Source organism: Juglans regia, chromosome 15, assembly GCF_001411555.2.
Source record: "Juglans regia cultivar Chandler chromosome 15, Walnut 2.0, whole genome shotgun sequence".
In the NCBI taxonomy this organism is placed as follows: domain Eukaryota; kingdom Viridiplantae; phylum Streptophyta; class Magnoliopsida; order Fagales; family Juglandaceae; genus Juglans; species Juglans regia.
In genome coordinates, this window is record NC_049915.1 from 12,649,758 (window position 1) to 12,668,003 (window position 18,246).

The following is an 18,246-nucleotide window of genomic DNA, read 5'->3' on the forward strand; positions in this document are numbered from 1 at the left end:
AGCAATGCTCACAATCCCATTGAAATTACAAGGATGAGAGAGGAGGAAGATGCAGAACTAACCATCAGAGATTAATAAATGCAAGTTAATCTAAGGAGCATTAGAATGGCCAAGGAGGGGAATACTAGCAGCTGGAAGAGAAGAGCCCGTGGGAGACCCTCTACAGGTGAGCCTACTGCTCTTGTGAAATTGCAAAATAGAGTAGTTGTTAGTGAAGTGAAGTGAAGGATGATATGTGGTTAGGGAGTGAGAAAAAGGCAAAAAAGGGTGTGAAGTAGTGGTTGATCAAACAAAAGATTTAGTGGCGGAGGCTGTCATGCAGCCCTGCCAATCATTACGAATCTCCTAAGTTGGAACTGCCAAGAGCTTGGAAATTGCTGAGGGCTTGGGAACCCTCAGACAGTTCAAGACCTTTACCATTTGGTGAAAGAGAAGAAACCCAGAGTAGTGTTTCTCATTGAAATTCTAATAAAAGCAGCGAGAGTTGAGATTTTCAAGAGAAGGTTGGGTATGAAGGGGTGCTTGGCTGTCAATCCAATTGGCAAGAGAGGTGGCCTAGCTTTTTTTGGGGAGAATGAAAACGAGGTAGAAGTTCAGAGTTTAGTGCAAAAGTTAATGAAGGGAGAGATAGAGCCAAGTGGTTCACATGCTTTTATGGGTATCTTGAAGCAAGAAAGATATAAGAATCATGGGAATTACTGACAAAACTAAAACTAGCAGATGAGATAGCATGTGTGTAGCTAGTGATTTTAATGAAGTGTTGTCCCAGGATGAGAAGGGTGGAAAGAGCAGAAAAGTTAATCACTCAGTTTTACGAGAAATCCATTGACATGGAGTAATAAACACGCAGACCATACTTTTACAAAAGAGAGACTCGACAGATTTGTGGCAAGCAATGAGTGGATCAATCTGTTCAAAAGAGTCAAAGTGGAAGGTTTAACAGCATGAAGCTCAGATAATAAACTAGTGGTGTTATCAGCGACTAAGGAAAATAGGAAGCAGACTAAAAGGCAACACTCCATTAAATTTGAGGCCAGATGGACAAGGGAAGAAGATTGTAAAAAAATGATAAAAGAAGTGTGGTCTGAAAAGAGTTATTTTGTGAAGCCTATGAGACAAATGCAAAACTTGCTGAAAGTATGCAATGGCTAACTTATAAGAAGCTTCAGAAGGAAGGACAGAGAGAGAAGCCATAATATTGAGTAGCTGACTGATAAAATAAAAGAGCTACAAGATATTGAGGGGCCTTATAATAATACTAAAGAGTTGAAGAAGCTATAGTAGGAAGGTGGGGTTTTATTGGAGCAAGAGGATACAAGGTGGAAACAAAGGGCAAAGAAGAACTGGTATTCATTGGGGGATAAAAATACAAGGTTCTTCCATATGTGTATTAATCAAAGAAGAACCAAATCCTCATAGTAATGGATTCAAACTCAGATATGAAAGTTGAAAATGACGAGATTGTTGAGACTTTCAGACAACATTATGTAGAGGTATACAGAACAGAAGCTCCCACAAGTAGACAAATAACATAAGGTGTGCAACCTATTGAAGCTTGAGTTACAATCAACATGAATGATGAGTTAGAAAAAAGTTTCACCAAGGAAGAGGTAGAGGAAACACTAAAGCAAATGAGACCCTTCAAATCTACTAGTCCTGACATGTATGAGGCCTACTTTTATCAATCTTTTTGGAGCATAGTGGGTGACAATGTGTGTGAATGGGGGTGAATTAGATAAATCTGTAAATTTAACCCGTGTCACTTTGATCCCAAAGGCCTAGAACCAAAAAAAGTAGGAGACTATAGACCAATAAGCTTATGTAATGTCTTGTATAAACTTATAGCCAAGACACTTGCAAATATATTCAAGTTAATGCTAAATGACACCATTTCAAAGAACCAGAGTGCTTTTATACCAGGGATGCTGATATTAGATAATGTAATAGCAGCTTATGAGACTTTGCATTCAATGAAAACTAGGTCCAAGAGTAGAGTGAGAAGTATGACATTGAAATTGGACATCTCGAAAGCCTACGATAGAGTTGAATGGGCTTACCTGGAAGTAGTAATGAAGAAGATGGGGTTTGGAGAAAGGTTGTTAAAGTTGATCATGGATTGTATAACCTCAATAACATATGCAGTGTTGGTGAATGAGAGACCTGGTGAGGTTATTTATCCTTTGAGAGGTTTAAGACAGTGAGATCTCTTATCCCATTATCTCTTTCTTTTATGTGCTGAAGGCCTTAGTAGCCTAATAAATGAGGCAGAAATAAAAAGAAAGATAAGAGGTGTGGCAGTTGCAAGGGGAGGGATCAAAGTTACACACCTTCTATTTGCTAATGATTGCATAATTTTTTAGAGAGCCAGTTGGAGTGAGTGGCAGAAGGTAAGACACATATTGAAGGTGTATGAAAAGGCCTCTGGACAATGTATGAACTTGTAAAAAACAACTGTTATGTTCAGCTCATGAGCTAGAAGTGTTGACAAGAATCAAATAGTGGAAGATTTAGGAGCAAGGCTGCAAAGCAATTGTGAAAAGTATCTGGCTTACCTACAATGGTTGGAAAGTCTCGTTACAACAGCTTTAGAGGGATTAAAGACAGAATTTGACACAAGATTAACAATTGGAAAAACCAATTTCTATCCCTAGCTGGTAAAGAAATTTTGCTCAAAGCAGTTATCAAATCTATACTCACTTACTATATGAGTGTGTTCAAATTTCCAAAACGATTATGCAAGGAGAAATTAGGTGTAATGGCTAGATTCTGGTGGGGGTATAGAAATAATGACAAAAAGATACAGTGGACTAGTTGGCGGAGGATAGGGTAAGCAAAAGCTGCTGGGGGCCTGGGTTTTAGAGAACCAGAGAGTTTCAAGATAGCTCTTCTAGCAAAACAATGTTGAAGAGTGTTAACTACGCCTGATTCTATTGTTGCCATGATTCTCAAAGATAAGTAATTCAAGAATACTGATGTACTTGATTCAAAGAAGGAGAGCGATCCTTCAATGATTTAAAGAGATGTTTGTGGGGATCTTTAATCTGTTAAAGGAAGGGCTTGTTTGGATATTTGGGAATGGTTTTGGTATTAAAATCTAGGAGGATAAATGGCTTCCAAATTAGTCCTCTCATCGAATTCAATTCCTATAAAAAATCTCAATGCTGAGGCAAGAGTGGTGGAACTGATTGATAGAGATTGTGGAAGGTGGAATGCTGAAATGGTGAAGGCAACTCTCAATGAGGAAGAGGCTGAGATAGTATGCAGTATCCCACTTAGTTAGACAAGGTTAAATGATAAAAGAATATAGGCCTACACCAAGAATGGCTTGTTTAATGTTAAAAGTGCCTACTATTTAGAACTGAGCAGAAGGAAAAAAGTTAAAGGGGAACCCTGGGATGGAAAGAAGTTTAAAGAAGGATGGAGAGTCTTGTGGGAGTTGGATGTTTCAAGGGTAGTTAAGACCTTCTTATGGAAAGCACTTAACAATTGCCTACCAACAAGAAGAAACCTGTAGTAGAGGAAAGTGGTGGATAATCCTTGTTGTCCCATATGCATGAGGAAGGAAGAGAAAGTGTATCATGCACTCTGGAGTTGCCCAGTTGCTGCATATGTATGGGCTAAGAGGGAGAGCCCAGTGCAGAAGTGGAAATTGAATGAGGTGGATGTGAATATAGTATGGTTAAAAATGGTTGAAAAACTCCCAAAAGAAAGTGTAGAAGTGGCAGCTTTTGTTATGAGACATATCTAGGTAAGAATAAATGGATATATCTTTGAGGATAAATTCATTAGTCCTGGATTGCTTTTCCCTCAGGCTAGAACCAGGGTTATAGAATTTCAACAAGCTCAAGACAACCAAAGAAAGAGCTCAGAATCCACCGCAGTTGAGAGGCACATGATTCAGGGGAAAGCTCCAAGAGAAGGATTTGTGGAGGTGAATTGGGATGTTGCATTTAATTCAAATTAGAGAAGGATGGGGGCAGGTGTGGTCATCAGAGATGAAAAAGAAGAGGTGCAAGTCTCACTGTGTATGCCGAAGAAGCAGGTAAGTTCAACTGTAGTAGTTGAGATTACTGCTCTGTGGAGGGCCTTGAAGTTGTGTGTAAAGCTAAATGTGGAAAGGGCAATCTTTGAAGGGGATGCATTGGAAATTGTTAAGGCTGTCAATAGTGAAGAGGATAATTGGTAGTGGCATGGGCAGTTAGTCGAAGATATAAAAGGAATTCTTTGTAAAAAGCCTAGTTGGATAGTTCAACATACATATAGGGAAGGAAATATGGTAGCTCATTTTCTAACAAAATTGGCTTATCATGAGAGTGAAGAACAACTGTGGATAGAAGATGACCCTGAGGTTTATTTTAATTTTGTTATACAGGATAAGTTGTGTATTGGTTAACTTCTTATAAATACAAAGATATGATTTGATTAAAAAAAATGATTCTTCAATTTTTAAAATATACTAATTAAACAAAAACTCTAAAATAAGAATTTTGAATCCAAAAACTACGACTAATACTAATTAATTTTTAGATTGTCTCTAATCATCACTTCAACAGCCTCTTAGGGTGGTAGTAACCATGAGTTTCTGCTAGTGGTGGCTGCCACCCCCAAAAAACGGTTGGAATAACCATAAAAAAATTAATTCAGTTGTTGCTCTGGGTGGCAACTGACACCAACCACATAATAGTGGCCTAAGCTCAACCTAGGCGCTCAATTTGGTAAATTTATGGTGCTTTATCATCCAAATCCGAATCTGGGAATGAGTCGAATCTTGATAGATTTGGCCATTCCAGTGCCACTTAGGCACGCACAATGCTAGAGGTGGCAACAGATCGAACATTGTTTAACTTCATTTTTGAATTATAATTTAATTATTTTAAATTAACAGGACCTTAATCCTATGTGGATGAGTCTGTTTTACCATCATTTATAGGACCTTAATATGTCTAATGGTCTTTACATGTAATTAGTCCTAGCCCCACCTGGAGAGGGGTTCGGGAATCCATGACCCAAATGTGACTTCTATGATCCTTAACATTTTTGGAATACACTAGAATATCATATATGAACATCACTACAAATATATCTAAGAATGGTTTGAACACCCTATTAATGATATCCATGAATGCTTCTAGGGCATTAGCTAATCCAAATGGCATCATCGTAAACTCAAAATGGTCATATCTCATTCAAAATGAAGATTTTGGCATGTCGCCTTCCTTGATTCTTAATTGGTGATAACAAGACTTAAGAATGATCTTAAAAAATATTGCAGCTCCTTATAATTGATCAAGCAAATTGTCTATCCTGGGAAAGTGGTATATCTTCTTTATGGTCACCTTGTTCAATTCCTAGTAGTCAATACACATCGTAAGGGTCGCATCCTTCTTCTTAAAAATTAGTACTGGTGGTCCCCAAGTCAATATATTCGGCCTAATGAACCCTTTTGCCATAAGCTCTTATAGTTGGCATTTCAACTCTTTCAGCTTTAAAATGGTCATCCTATAAGGTGCCTTATGTACGGGAGTCCCAGATTCTAGTTTGATAGAAAATTCAACTTCTCAATGAAGTGGTGATCTTGGCAATTCTAGAATACTTTTGGGAACTCATCCACTACTGCTACTCCTTTTATTTCCTTAGGCTTCTCTACCTTATGCACTAGATGTACTAAGCAGGCTTTGGCTCCACTTGCCAAATCCTTCTTGGATTATAGTGAGGTAATTATTCTAGGCATTGACCTTAACCTACTACCGTGGAACACTCTTTCTTGCATCCTAGACACTTGGAATATTGACGTTCTTTGTTGGCAGTTAATACTTGCAAAATGTCGAAATAGTCAATCCATACCAAGGATAATATCAAATCCAATAAGTTCAATACTATCAAATTTGCCTCCATGATGCCTTTGTCTATTTCTAAGGGACAATTCACAACTATCTTGGGGCGCGATACTACTTCTCAGTTCGGTAGCACTACAAAGACCTTCTCTTGCATTGGCTTCACCCAAAGACTACTTATTCAAGCAAACATAGCAGATAAGAATGATGGGGACACACATGAGTCAAACAAAGTAATCACATGGTAATTAAACATCCTAACTCGCCTTAAAATGACGAACAAACTCGATTCTTACAACTATGATCCTAAATTACCAGCTAGTTAATCTAAGGTCAGGGTTCCATAACTGTGATGACATCTGCTTCCTGAGTTTCTAGGTCGTCCTCATCAAATTTTATAGGTGTTAGAGCATACACTCTTCCACTAGTGCCAACAACCTTGTGGCATCGGCGGCTGAATCTGGCCATCTTTTTTTAATTTTTAATTTTTTTTTAGATAAATGGTTTTTCTTTAATTTAGTATATTTAGTATGAGAATTAGATAATAAATCAAACCACGTGTTTTCTCTTGGACTTCTTTTATGAAGCAATCCAAGATTGAAAGCAAATAAATAAATAAAGACTAATTATGAATTCATTTCATATCCTTTCCATAAATTTGGTAATCTAACGTCCCACAAATATGCCTATATAACTAGCTAGCTTATGAGCTATTAAATTGGCATTCCTTCATATACAAACTATATCATAACTATTGAATCCCAATGATTACAAGAAAAACACTTAGCCTCATTTATTTACTCAAATGAGATGAGATGAAAGTTGAAAATTGAATATATAAAATATTGTTAGAATATAATTTTTGTTTTATGATTTGAAAAAGTTGAATTATTTATTATATTTTGTATGAGAATTTGAAAAAATTATAATAATTAGATGAAATGAGATAATTTGTGAAAATAAACGAGGCTGTTTGTTGAATTATTTGCGATAAAAATGAATATTTCATATCAAAATGAGTTAATTCTCATTGCAAATAATCATTTTTGTCACAAATAACTCGTCCCAAATATTATATCCTTTAATAATTTGTCACTTTTAGTTATCATTTTCTTTAATTTTCACAAGTAAACTAGTCTACCCATAATAGTCTAATATCCATGTTGATTAGATGATGGAACAGTTGGAACCACTTCAACTGTCACATTGAGGAGAAGTTGATTATGGAAACAGGTTATTTAATTATACATCACCTATAACATTCAATTGGGAAAACTAAACTTTGAAGACAATTCTCCTTAACTAATTAGCTTTGTACTGCAAAATCTCTTTGTACAGCGGATGCAATGGTGTCTACTGGACTCGCTGCACTAGGATACGAGTACATAAATCTAGGTTAGTCGTTGGGGGAGTTCTGTACTTAGATCATTCAATGGCAAATATTTACTACTAAGCTAATCCTCTATCAGTTTTAATCTTTTAGATGATTGTTGGGCTCAACTTCATAGAGACTCTCAGGTATTTATGCTTTGGTACTGTTTTCTAACTAAAAATTTTCTTTTAGTACTCTTAATTGGGTATGTAGAAAGATTATATTTTCAAGATGCAAAGACTTTTGCCTCTTGGGTAAGATTTATTCCTTTTGAGGAAGCATTTATATAGTACTAATTAACTTATGGTTTTATTAGTTATAAGCATAAGTATTTGTGCCATTTTGTTATGCTAATTGGTAATTAATTCTATAGGGTATCGACTATTTGAAGTATGATAATTGTAACAATCATGGCTAAGTCCAAAGAAAAGGTATTGGTTTTCGTTTTAGACATGCATTTTTTAATGTCTATATATAGAATTTGCCACCTTCTCATTAGCTCTTGCATGCACTATTTATTTTTTATAGATGAGAAATTATTTATACATTCTTAGTGTGCCTAAATCTCGCACACTTTGAAAAGGGTGAGAAAATTTGTAACCTACATGAAAGAAAAAAAAGAAATTATTTTGTAAAAGTGGATCATACTTTTTTTCAAAAGGAATTAATACACGGGATTTGCACACCTTATAACTCTAGTAAGGTATCGGCCTCAACCTGTGTGATAGGTACCCAAAAATGAGCCAAGCTTTATTGAATTTAGGAAGAGCTATCTTCTTTTCCCTTTGCGAATGGTGAGTAGATAAGCGAGGCTTTTATTTTTATTTTTTTAGCATCAAGACAATTTGAAGTGCTCATCAAGCACTATTCACAACTTCGAATAAAATTATTGCAAAATTTGCGTTAGACTTGTTCCCAAGTCCAAGCAAGTGTGCTTTTTGTTAAGGATTAAATATATATAATTAAATCAATATCTTTTAATTAGCTTAATCTTTTGAAACAAGTGATAATTTCACACTATATTTTGGTAGCTACTCAATTTGTATGTTTTTCTCCCCCATCTACTTAATTTGTTTGCTTTTCCCGCTTAAAATTGAACTGAATAGAAACAAATGGTTGGCATCAATGTAGGGGGCAAGAAGACCCAGCCGCTTGGGCTGCAGGTATTGGAAATAGTTGGAGAACAACAACTAACATCAAAGATAATTGGAAAAAGGTAAGATGATAATGTTTTGTTTTCATACAATTTCTGCCAACCACGACCTTAATTTACTTCTTGTTGCCATTTGGAGGTAATTTTGAACTTGTGAAATATACAACATATAATAGGGCATATACTCTTGGTACAAAGGGGCTGCAAAACAATAAATAGTGAGAGAAAGTTTGCTTCAAGGTGCGTTACAATGTCGTTTTCATTAAGATAATATTCGCTCTCACCAATAACGGTATGCACACGGGTTAGAAGCGAATTTGCCTCCAAGATACAATGAAGCCCAGAACAAGTTTGTTTGTCTAATTGCATTATGGACACATGAAATTAGATTCCGAATACTCTCATATTTTGCTATTTAACCAAGAAATTAGAAATCTAGTCTCTCGAGAATAAACAGATTCTAACAAGTTCTAACAAATTTTGAAGAAGTGAAACACTTGAGTGAGAGAGAGAGAGAGAATTCAAAATTAAATTCTGGGATACTCAAATAGCAGGCCAATGGGTCTATTTATAGATGACCAAAGATTGTTAACGAAAAGTAACAACTTTTCATTTTTCTGAAAACTGTTCGATATAGGTATATATATTGTGTCTGTTGCCATATGATAGAATAGTCACCTCGTTTCTGTTCCAACTGGCTGGCGCTAGTTCAAGTTACACGGGGCGCGCTTTGGGAATTTAAATTTTGTTTTTCTATGCGTCGCAACACCTTGCGCATGGAGCCCCTGTTAAAGCCCCTAGAAAGGTGGCCCCGGGACAAGCCTTGACACTATCATTGGAATGCAAGGACAGCACCCTGGCCAGCCTACACGCATGCCTTGGCCCATGCCTTGACACGCACGGGACGCCCAGCATGCATGCATGCCTTGGCCCAAGTGTTGACATGCATGGGGTGCCTAGCATGTGGGCCAGCGAGGCTAGTAGCCGCTTGCAGCATAGAGAGCGGCCTGGCGTGTGCAAGCCCATGCGCATGCCCAGGCACATAGCCCTGCATTGCGCGCCCATGTGCGCTGCACTACGCACGCCCTTGCGTGCGAGGCCCCACTCAGCTCAGTGCGCGCCTCTGCGCACGCTTGTGCACGCCCATGTGAGAGCCCCTGCGCATGTCCTTGCGCGCGCACCTACCTTCAGCCCAGCACGCGCCCCTGCGCCCGCCCATCATGGGCTCATGCATGCCACGACCAACTGGGTCCATGCCACTATGTTATTTTCTTTTATTTATTTATTCCAAGGGACCTATTGGGCAATAGTAACTCTTATAAATAGGACTCTTAGTCTCTTCTTTTACATCTTTTGACAATTTCCTTTTGGACGGTTTTGTTATTGAGATCAACAATTTCGGTGCTTAGCACTTGGGCTCTTTGGGGTGCAATTCATGAATCCCCAAGGAGAGGATCACACTTTGCAATTCATAAATAAGTGGGATCCGGTTTATCAATCTTATGAGTATTTTTCATCCATCATTTTGTCTTCCATTTTCTATCCATTGTTCTTATTAATTTGTGAAGTTTGTTATTAAAGTGTTCTTGGGATTGTTTGAGTTCATTTTATGTTCATTGCCGAGACCAACAAATTGCCTCATTTGATCCATTTTAACATTTAAGTGTTGCCCCTTTGAGTGTTTGCCCTAGTCGAAATACACTCCCATTTGAATTCAAATCCAATTTTCTGCCATCACTTGCCTTAATTAGATTAGCCCTAGCGCCACCCACCTCCCTTTCTCATATTGGGTTTCCTATAATTTAGGAACCCTAGTAGACCATATCCTCTCCCATAACCGGCCATATCCTTTCCTTATTGAAGTTCCAAGATTTTAGGAATCCTTCCTAAAATCTCTCAACCAATCAATCAATCCATCACTTGTGGTTGTCCACCCTAGCCGCCCAACATCAAACCCTAATCCCATCTTCCTTCATCCAACCCTAAAACTAAACCCTAAGTGGCGCCAACCCTAGTTTCGACCATTGCGCCTCCATCATCCATTGTAACCCGCACACGCAATCATCTTTCCCACCATCCCACACCCCAATTCAAGTCTAAACATCTAACCTCACTTTACCACAGTTGCCATCTTTGTGACCTTTGTTCGAGAACCAAGCAAGAGAGGAACGGGTACTCAATCATCACAAGGAGATCCTAGGCATGGAGATCATAGTATTTAGGGACTCGACCGAGGTCCCGAACAGCCTCTCCTATTGCGTTGCTACGCCTCGTGCACGCCCGCACACATTGCATTGCTTTAATGTGCACTCCTTGGTATGACCGCATGGAGAGCCTTCTTCATAAATCATTTAAAAAACCCATCTTGATATGGGGGTGACTCGAACTCCAGCCCTTTGGGTAAACCAGAGCAATAAATACCACCAAGCCATCTAATGTCTTAGGGTAAGATTAAACACAAAATAGTATAATTGTCATAAACTTTCCATAGTGAAAATAATTCACAACTTCCAAAATCAACCCAAGAATATTATTAATAAATATAATATATAATTAATTATTTTGAAAATATTTCCAATAATCCCCCCACCATTTTCAAAATACATCCTGGTTAGAATAGGAAAATGTATAAATAAATGAAGGTGTCTTTTGGACTTGAACTTTCACATAGTGAAAATACAACAAAGCTAATCAGAATGGCATAGTTGACATGCTTTGAACTAGCGATTCAATACGGTTAGCTGGATATATCTCACATATAAATTTTCTTCTCTTTGGGTAGTTCATAAGCGCTGGCACGTGGATTGGCCTTGTGTCAATATCCTGGTTTCATGAGTGCTCTAGAGAAAAAGCCTAAGTTGCATAGGAGGCGGCACCACCACCGACACTCATATATGTAGACTTATCGAAAGTGTACTGTAACTAAACACTTTAATAGAACTTTGTTACAAGTCTATTAAGAGCTTATTGCTTAGCATCTCCTTTTCATTACAGTACCAAACACTTCAAACCTTGGGATGATAAATTAGTTCAAGAACTAATTTTAATATCACAGTGCTTGCAAATCACGAACATATAATGTACTTTGCTCATTGAACTCAAATCTTGATATGTTCAAGAGTTGAGTCGAGTTTCCATTATTAGTGATTTTATTGTATAGGCTTTAAACCCATCCCATTTGATGTCTTTCATATCAAATCCCTTGCAAGTCCTTTAGTTAACAGATCTGCTAAATTTTGACAAGATCTCACAAAATCAATTGTAATTACTCCATCTGTGAGTAATTGCCTCACATAGCTATGTCTTAATCCAATATGCCTAGACTTGTCATTATATATATGGCTATAGGCTTGCGACAGTGTAGCCTAACTGTCACAATGCAAAGATATTGGTGGCATTGGTTTTGGCCAAATCAAATCTCTACTAATAAGTTTCTCAGCCACTTTGCCTCTTTGCTACAAGAAACCAATGTTGTAAACTCTACTACCATGGTAGAGTCAATTATGTATGTCTGCTTCTTTGATTCCAAGGAGATTGCTCCTCCACCAAGGGTGAATATCCACCCATTGGTTGCTTTGTGATCATCATGCTAAGTTATCCAACTGGCATCTGTGTATCCTTCTACTACCGAAGGAAATCAGCTGTACTCAATATCATAATTTACTGTACTCAATACCATAATTTATAGTATTTTGTAAATATTTTAAAATTCTTCATACAACTATGCAATGAATATGACTAGGGTTACTAGTGTACCTACTAAGTTTGCCCACTACAAATGCAATATGAGGTCTAGTACATGTCATAGCATACATTAGACAACCAATAACTCTAGCATATTCAAGTTGATCCACTGCTTTCCCAGCATTAGGATACAATTTTAAATTAGAATCAAAATGTGTAGCCATGGGTTTGCAATCAAAGTGATTAAACTTTTCCAATATTTTCTCCATATAATGTGATTGGGTTAATTATACCATTATTATTTCTTATAATTCTAATACCCAAAATTACATTTGCAATACCCAAATCCTTCATATCGAAATTAGATGACAAAAATTTCTTAGTACTTTCAATGCTCATATTATCAGTGCCGAAAATCAACATCTCATCTACATATAAGCATATTATAACACCTTTATTTCCAGTTTTTTTAGAAGAGTTAGGGCTACATGTTCAAGAGTGAGCCCTATCCAATGTTATTAAACAATCCCTCACTTATGGCGGAGGAATACTGTGTAACAAGAAAACTAAAGTGACTAGAACTTACAAAGAAAAACTTCTAAAAAGCAAAACCAAAAAAAACCAAAAACCAACCAAAAGCACAAAAAAACCATAACCACTCTCATCATCTAGGTTTGTGACCATGAGCACCCTCGTAGTGTAGGCATGCCCATTTTATCTAATCGAACTATACCCCGCAGTAACCTAGGCAACAAATCAATCATTCCATAATAAGCCACTTGGCCTGCTTCACCTCTTCTCATAAGGAAATCCGCTGCTTGATTACCTTCTCTAAACTAATGCACTACCTAATAGGATAACCCTTCAAGTTCATGAAGTAGCTCATCCCAATAGTCCCATAAATACCATAACGTACAACGACAAGCACTAAGCCAGTCCATTATCACCTTTGAGTCACATTCTAAGACAATATGGAACCACCCAATTGTTTGCACATCTTCAAGCAGTATAAAAGAGCATACATCTCAGCCTCCGTGTTTGTTCCAACCCCAAAGTATTCTGAAAAAGCACCAATATGCACTCCGCAATTATCTCGCACCACTCCACCACCACTACACGTACCCGGATTACCCCTACAACTACCATCCACTTTCAATTTCCACCACCCACCAGGTGGCTTTTGCCAAGTTACGAGCTAAACACGTTGACCAGAGTGACGCTGAACTGGGATGTCCTGTTCACATAAATGTAACTCATCGACTGAGTCAATCAAGCTGCTGTCATTCACAATAGCTCCCAGCCAAGCACGAATAGATCTCCAAATGCCCACCACATTTTCATGAATCCCTTCCATCCTTGCCCTACAACATCTTCTCCATAGGTGCACCAAGTTAAAATGCTTGGAAGTAGACAAATAATTATTCCTTTCTGTGTAGACTTCTTTGCACATGAAAACCACACTGTCACTTGACTCCACCATGTTCACGTCTGCATAAACAGAACACCCATAGCTAAAGCAGCCATCCTCCACACCTGTTGTGCGAACTCACCAGTGACCAGAACATGATCCAAAGTTTCCACTTGTGGCACCCTGCAGTAGTCACATTTCGAGGCTAGATAAACCCTACAACTACGAACTCGCTCATCAACTAAAAGGCACCTAAACCTCACCCTCCACATGCATACTGAGAATTTCCCAGGTAAATTTTTGTTCCTCATCCAATCCATCCAAGGGTACTGCTTTCCTTTGACCCATATAAGCTCCCATGCACTAGCTGAGGAAAACTAGCCATTCGGATCTGGCCTCTAGATTAGCACATCCTCTCCTGTTCAGCCAGCACAGATTTTCCTTACAACCTCATTAGCCAATTATTCCCCCACCAATTGAGAAAGTACCTCAAGATCCCATTGGTTGCCAGGCTAGACATCACTAATCTTCATAAGAGGCTGATCAACTGAAGAAACCAGATCACACAGTGGCCCCCCCTCTAACCCATCTATCAAACCAAAACGATGACCGACCATCTTTCACCTTCACTTTCAAAAACACACAAACCTCTAGCATAAGAAAGACAATTGATCTCCATAACCGAGAACTTGCATGCATAACAGAGACACTTTTATTTCCATTGAACTTGCTGTAGACACATTTATCAGATTCATGTATCCTAAAACCATTGTTCACTACAGCTTTATCAAACTTTTTGTGCCACTGTTTTGGTGCTTGTTTAAGTCCATAAAGTGACTTAACTAATTTATAAACTTTATGTTCTTGGCCAAGCATGACAAAACCCTCGGGTTGTTCCATGTAAATTTCTTCTTCTAATTCACCATTCAAGAAGACAGTCTTAACATCCATTTGATGGATTTCAAACATGTAGATGGTTGCTAAGGCAATCAAAAATTTGATAGTAGCAATCGTAGCAACTGGTGCGTAGGTATCAAAATAATCTAACCCTACATTCTGGGTAAAACCCTTTGCTACTAGTTTTGCCTTAAACTTTTCAATTGTTCCATCTACTTTCAGTTTCCTTTTAAAAATCTATTTGCAACCAATAGGTGTCGAACCAGGGGGTAAATCTACTAATTTCCAAGTATTATTACCCATGATTGAATCCATTTCATTTTTAATAGCTTCTTTCCATAAAGCTACATCCTAAGACTTCATAGCCTCTTCATACGTCATAGAATCATTCTTAACATTATGTGTAATCATGATTTGGTTACAAGATGAATCTCTTGTACCCTGTACCAAGTACACAACAAAATCTGGTCCAAATGACTTTTCAGTTCTGACTCGCTTACTCCTTTGTTCAAATGGTTCACTAGATTCACCATTATTTTCAAGTGATCCGTCTAATTCCACCATTTTATCATTATAAAGTGGAATTGCATTGAATCTATTTTCAAAAAATTCAACATCCCTGGATTCAATCACTGTATTGACATCAATAGAACCGTTAGGTTCCACAATTAGGAATCTATAGCCAACACTATGATGTGCATAACCTAAGAAAATGCATTCAATGGCTTTTTGTCCTAACTTCTTTATCTTAGGTTCAGGTAATCTAACTATGGCTCGAGAACCCCAAACTTTATGATGATTTAAGTTTGGTTTACTTTTCTTCCATAGTTCATATGGAGAAGCTTTAGTTTTCTTGTGGCGTATTCTATTCAAAATATAGCATGCTATTAGCATAGCTTCTCCCCAAAAACTTTTTTTTAAACCAGAATTAATAAGCATGGCATTAACCATCTCTACTAATGTTATGTTTTTCCTTTTCATCACTCCATTTTGTTGTGGAGTGTAAGCCATAGTAGTTTCATGAATAATGCCTACATATTCACAATAAGCAGGAAAGTGATATTCACCTCCTCTATTGGATCTAAGATATTTTATTTTGACATCACATTGATTTTCTACTTCATTTTTATATACCTTAAAATTATCCAAGACTTGGTCTTTCAAATACATCACATAAACATAGCAATATCTAGATAAATTGTTTATAAAAGTCACAAAATATTTTTTACCTCCTCTAGTAGGTGTGCTATGCATGTCACATATATCATTATGTATTAATTACAATAAAGATGAAGTTCTATCTACTCTAGAAAATGGTTTTCTTGTAATTTTTCTTTGCATACATATTCTACATTTATCTATCATCATATCTTTGGCATATTTAGGAATTAAATTTAAATTAACCATGTCATCAAGTCTTCTAGTATGAATATGTCCTAAACGACAATGCCATAAAGAATATGAATTAAGCAAATAAGCAGAAACATTCACTTTATTATTAATATTGAGTTTGAACATGCCTTCACTCATATATCCATTCCCCACAAAATTACCTCATTTGGTCAGAACAAATTTATCTGACTCAAAGACTAATTCAAACCCATACTTATTCAGAAGACTACCAGATACAAGATTTTTCCTAACTTCTGGTACATGATATACATCCCTGAGAGTAAGCACTTTTCCAGAAGTGAACTCCAAATCTATTGTGCCTTTGCCTTTAATTGTAGCAGTGAATGAATTTTCCATATAGATAACACATCGATCTTCTTCGGACTCATACTTTTTAAACAAACTCTTGTCTTTGCAAACATGTTGTGTTACTCCTAAGTCAATCCACCAAGAGTTGTCTCCTTCGAGAATATTGATCTCAGAAATCATGGCCACAAAATTCTCTTTGGAGTTAAAGTTTTGTTGTTTCTTCTTAAGAAAATGACAGTTTCTTTTGTAATGGCCCTGCTTTCCACAATGGAAGTAATTTACACTCAGTTTCTTCTGATTCTTACCTTGGAAGTAACTTTATTTTTTTTCAAGGTCATTCTTTCTCTTTCGGTTTTCATATCTGGATTGCTTGGGTTGTCCAGTTTTGTGGGTCTTCCCTTCCTCTACCATATGCATATTAGAGGTCAAAGAGTCACGCTCTTCCTTACCATCTCTAAGCCTTATTTCCTCTTCTATACGAAGATGTTTGCTTAGATATTCCAGATACATTTCTTCATTTCTATGCTTCAGACTTTTTTTGTAGTCTTTCCATGATGGAGGAAGTTTATCGATAATTGATGAAATTGATATAGAATCATCCATCTTCATATTGTGTTGAGTGAATTGATCAAGAATATGCATAATTTCATTGAATTGTTCAACAATAGGCCTAGAGTCTACCATTTTATAATTGAAAATTTTGGTAGCTAGAAATTCTTACTTGTCGCATCTTCTAAAAGATACTTAGCCTCAAGTGCATCCCACAGATCATTGGTGGTTGCTTTGTTCTGGTAAGCGTCAAACAATGTGTCAGGCATTGCATTGCAGATGTGACCCTTGCATATGTAGTCATCTAGTTTCCATTTGATTCTTACCCGACTTTGAGCAATTGTGTCATTCTCATTTGCAGACGGCATAGGAGTGGTTAGAACATACACCACTTTAAGACTAGCTAGGAGAAAGTGCATCTTCTTTTGCCAGCGTCGAAAATTGGCTCCATCAAAACGTTCAAGTTTAACAAAATCAGCAGCAAACTCTCTCAAACTATGTGCCATTAGTAAAAATATTGTCTTAAGATTGTTGATGCAGAGGGGATGCAAAATAATAAATGGTGAGAGAAATTTTGCTTCAAGGAGCGTTACAATGTCGCTTTCCTTAAGATAATATTCACTGCCACCAATAATGGTATGCACACGTGTTACAAGCGAATTTGTCTCTAAGATACAATGAAGTCCAGAATAAGTTTGTTTGTCTTAATGTGTTATGCTCACACAAAATTAGACCCCGAATACTATCATATTTTACTATTCAACTAAGAAATTAGAAATCTGTTCTCTAAAAAACAAACAGAATTTAACAAGTTCTAAAGAAGTGAAAACTTGGGAGAAAGAGAGAGAATTCGAAATTAAATTCTGGGATACTCAAATGGCAGCCAATGGGTCTATTTATAGATGACCAAAGGTTGTGAATGGAAAGTAATAACTTTTCATTTTTTTTTAAAAACTGTTCGGAATAGGTATATATATTGTGTCTATTGCCATATGACAGAAAAGTTGGACTTGGTCCAATGCTCACCTCGTTTCTGTTCCAACTGGCTAGCGCTAGTTTGAGTCACACAGGGAGCGCTTTGGGAATTTAAATTTGGTTTTTCTATGCGTCGCAGCACCTCACGCATGGAGCCCCTGTTAAGACCCAATAAAAAACCGCCCTAACACATGGTCCTAGGCAAGCATGGACAACCAAGATTAGGCCACCAAGGGCTAATGCCGTGGACCCCCATGGACCCCACACCACTATCACTTATTTTTAATTAATTAATTAATTATTTTATTTATCAAGGGACCAATTAAGGTTTCCACTTTGTAAGCTCTATAAATAGGACCATTAGGCATTTAGTTTACATCTTTTGAACCTTTGGCAAATTTCCTAAGTGGGTAGACTTGTTCTTGAGATCACCCTTTCGGTGCTAGGCACTTGGGTTACTTGGGTGCAATTCGTGAATTCCTAGTACAGAATCATCACCTTGTAATTTGTGAATAGATTTGATTCAACTTCTCTTGTTCTTGCAACTTGGTGCAATTCGTGAATCCAAGTTGTGTTATCTTTATTTTTTTCAAGTTTGTCAATCTATGAGATTTATTTCAACTATTGTGCAATCCGTGAATCAATAGTCAAAGTCCTATCTTGTTCACCCATT

The 18,246-nt window shown here is 37.2% G+C and overlaps 1 pseudogene; it reads left to right on the forward strand.

The window, feature by feature from the left end:
- Positions 1 to 3,970: 3,970 nt before the first annotated feature.
- Positions 3,971 to 11,940, forward strand: LOC118344689 (annotated as a pseudogene).
- Positions 11,941 to 18,246: the final 6,306 nt, after the last annotated feature.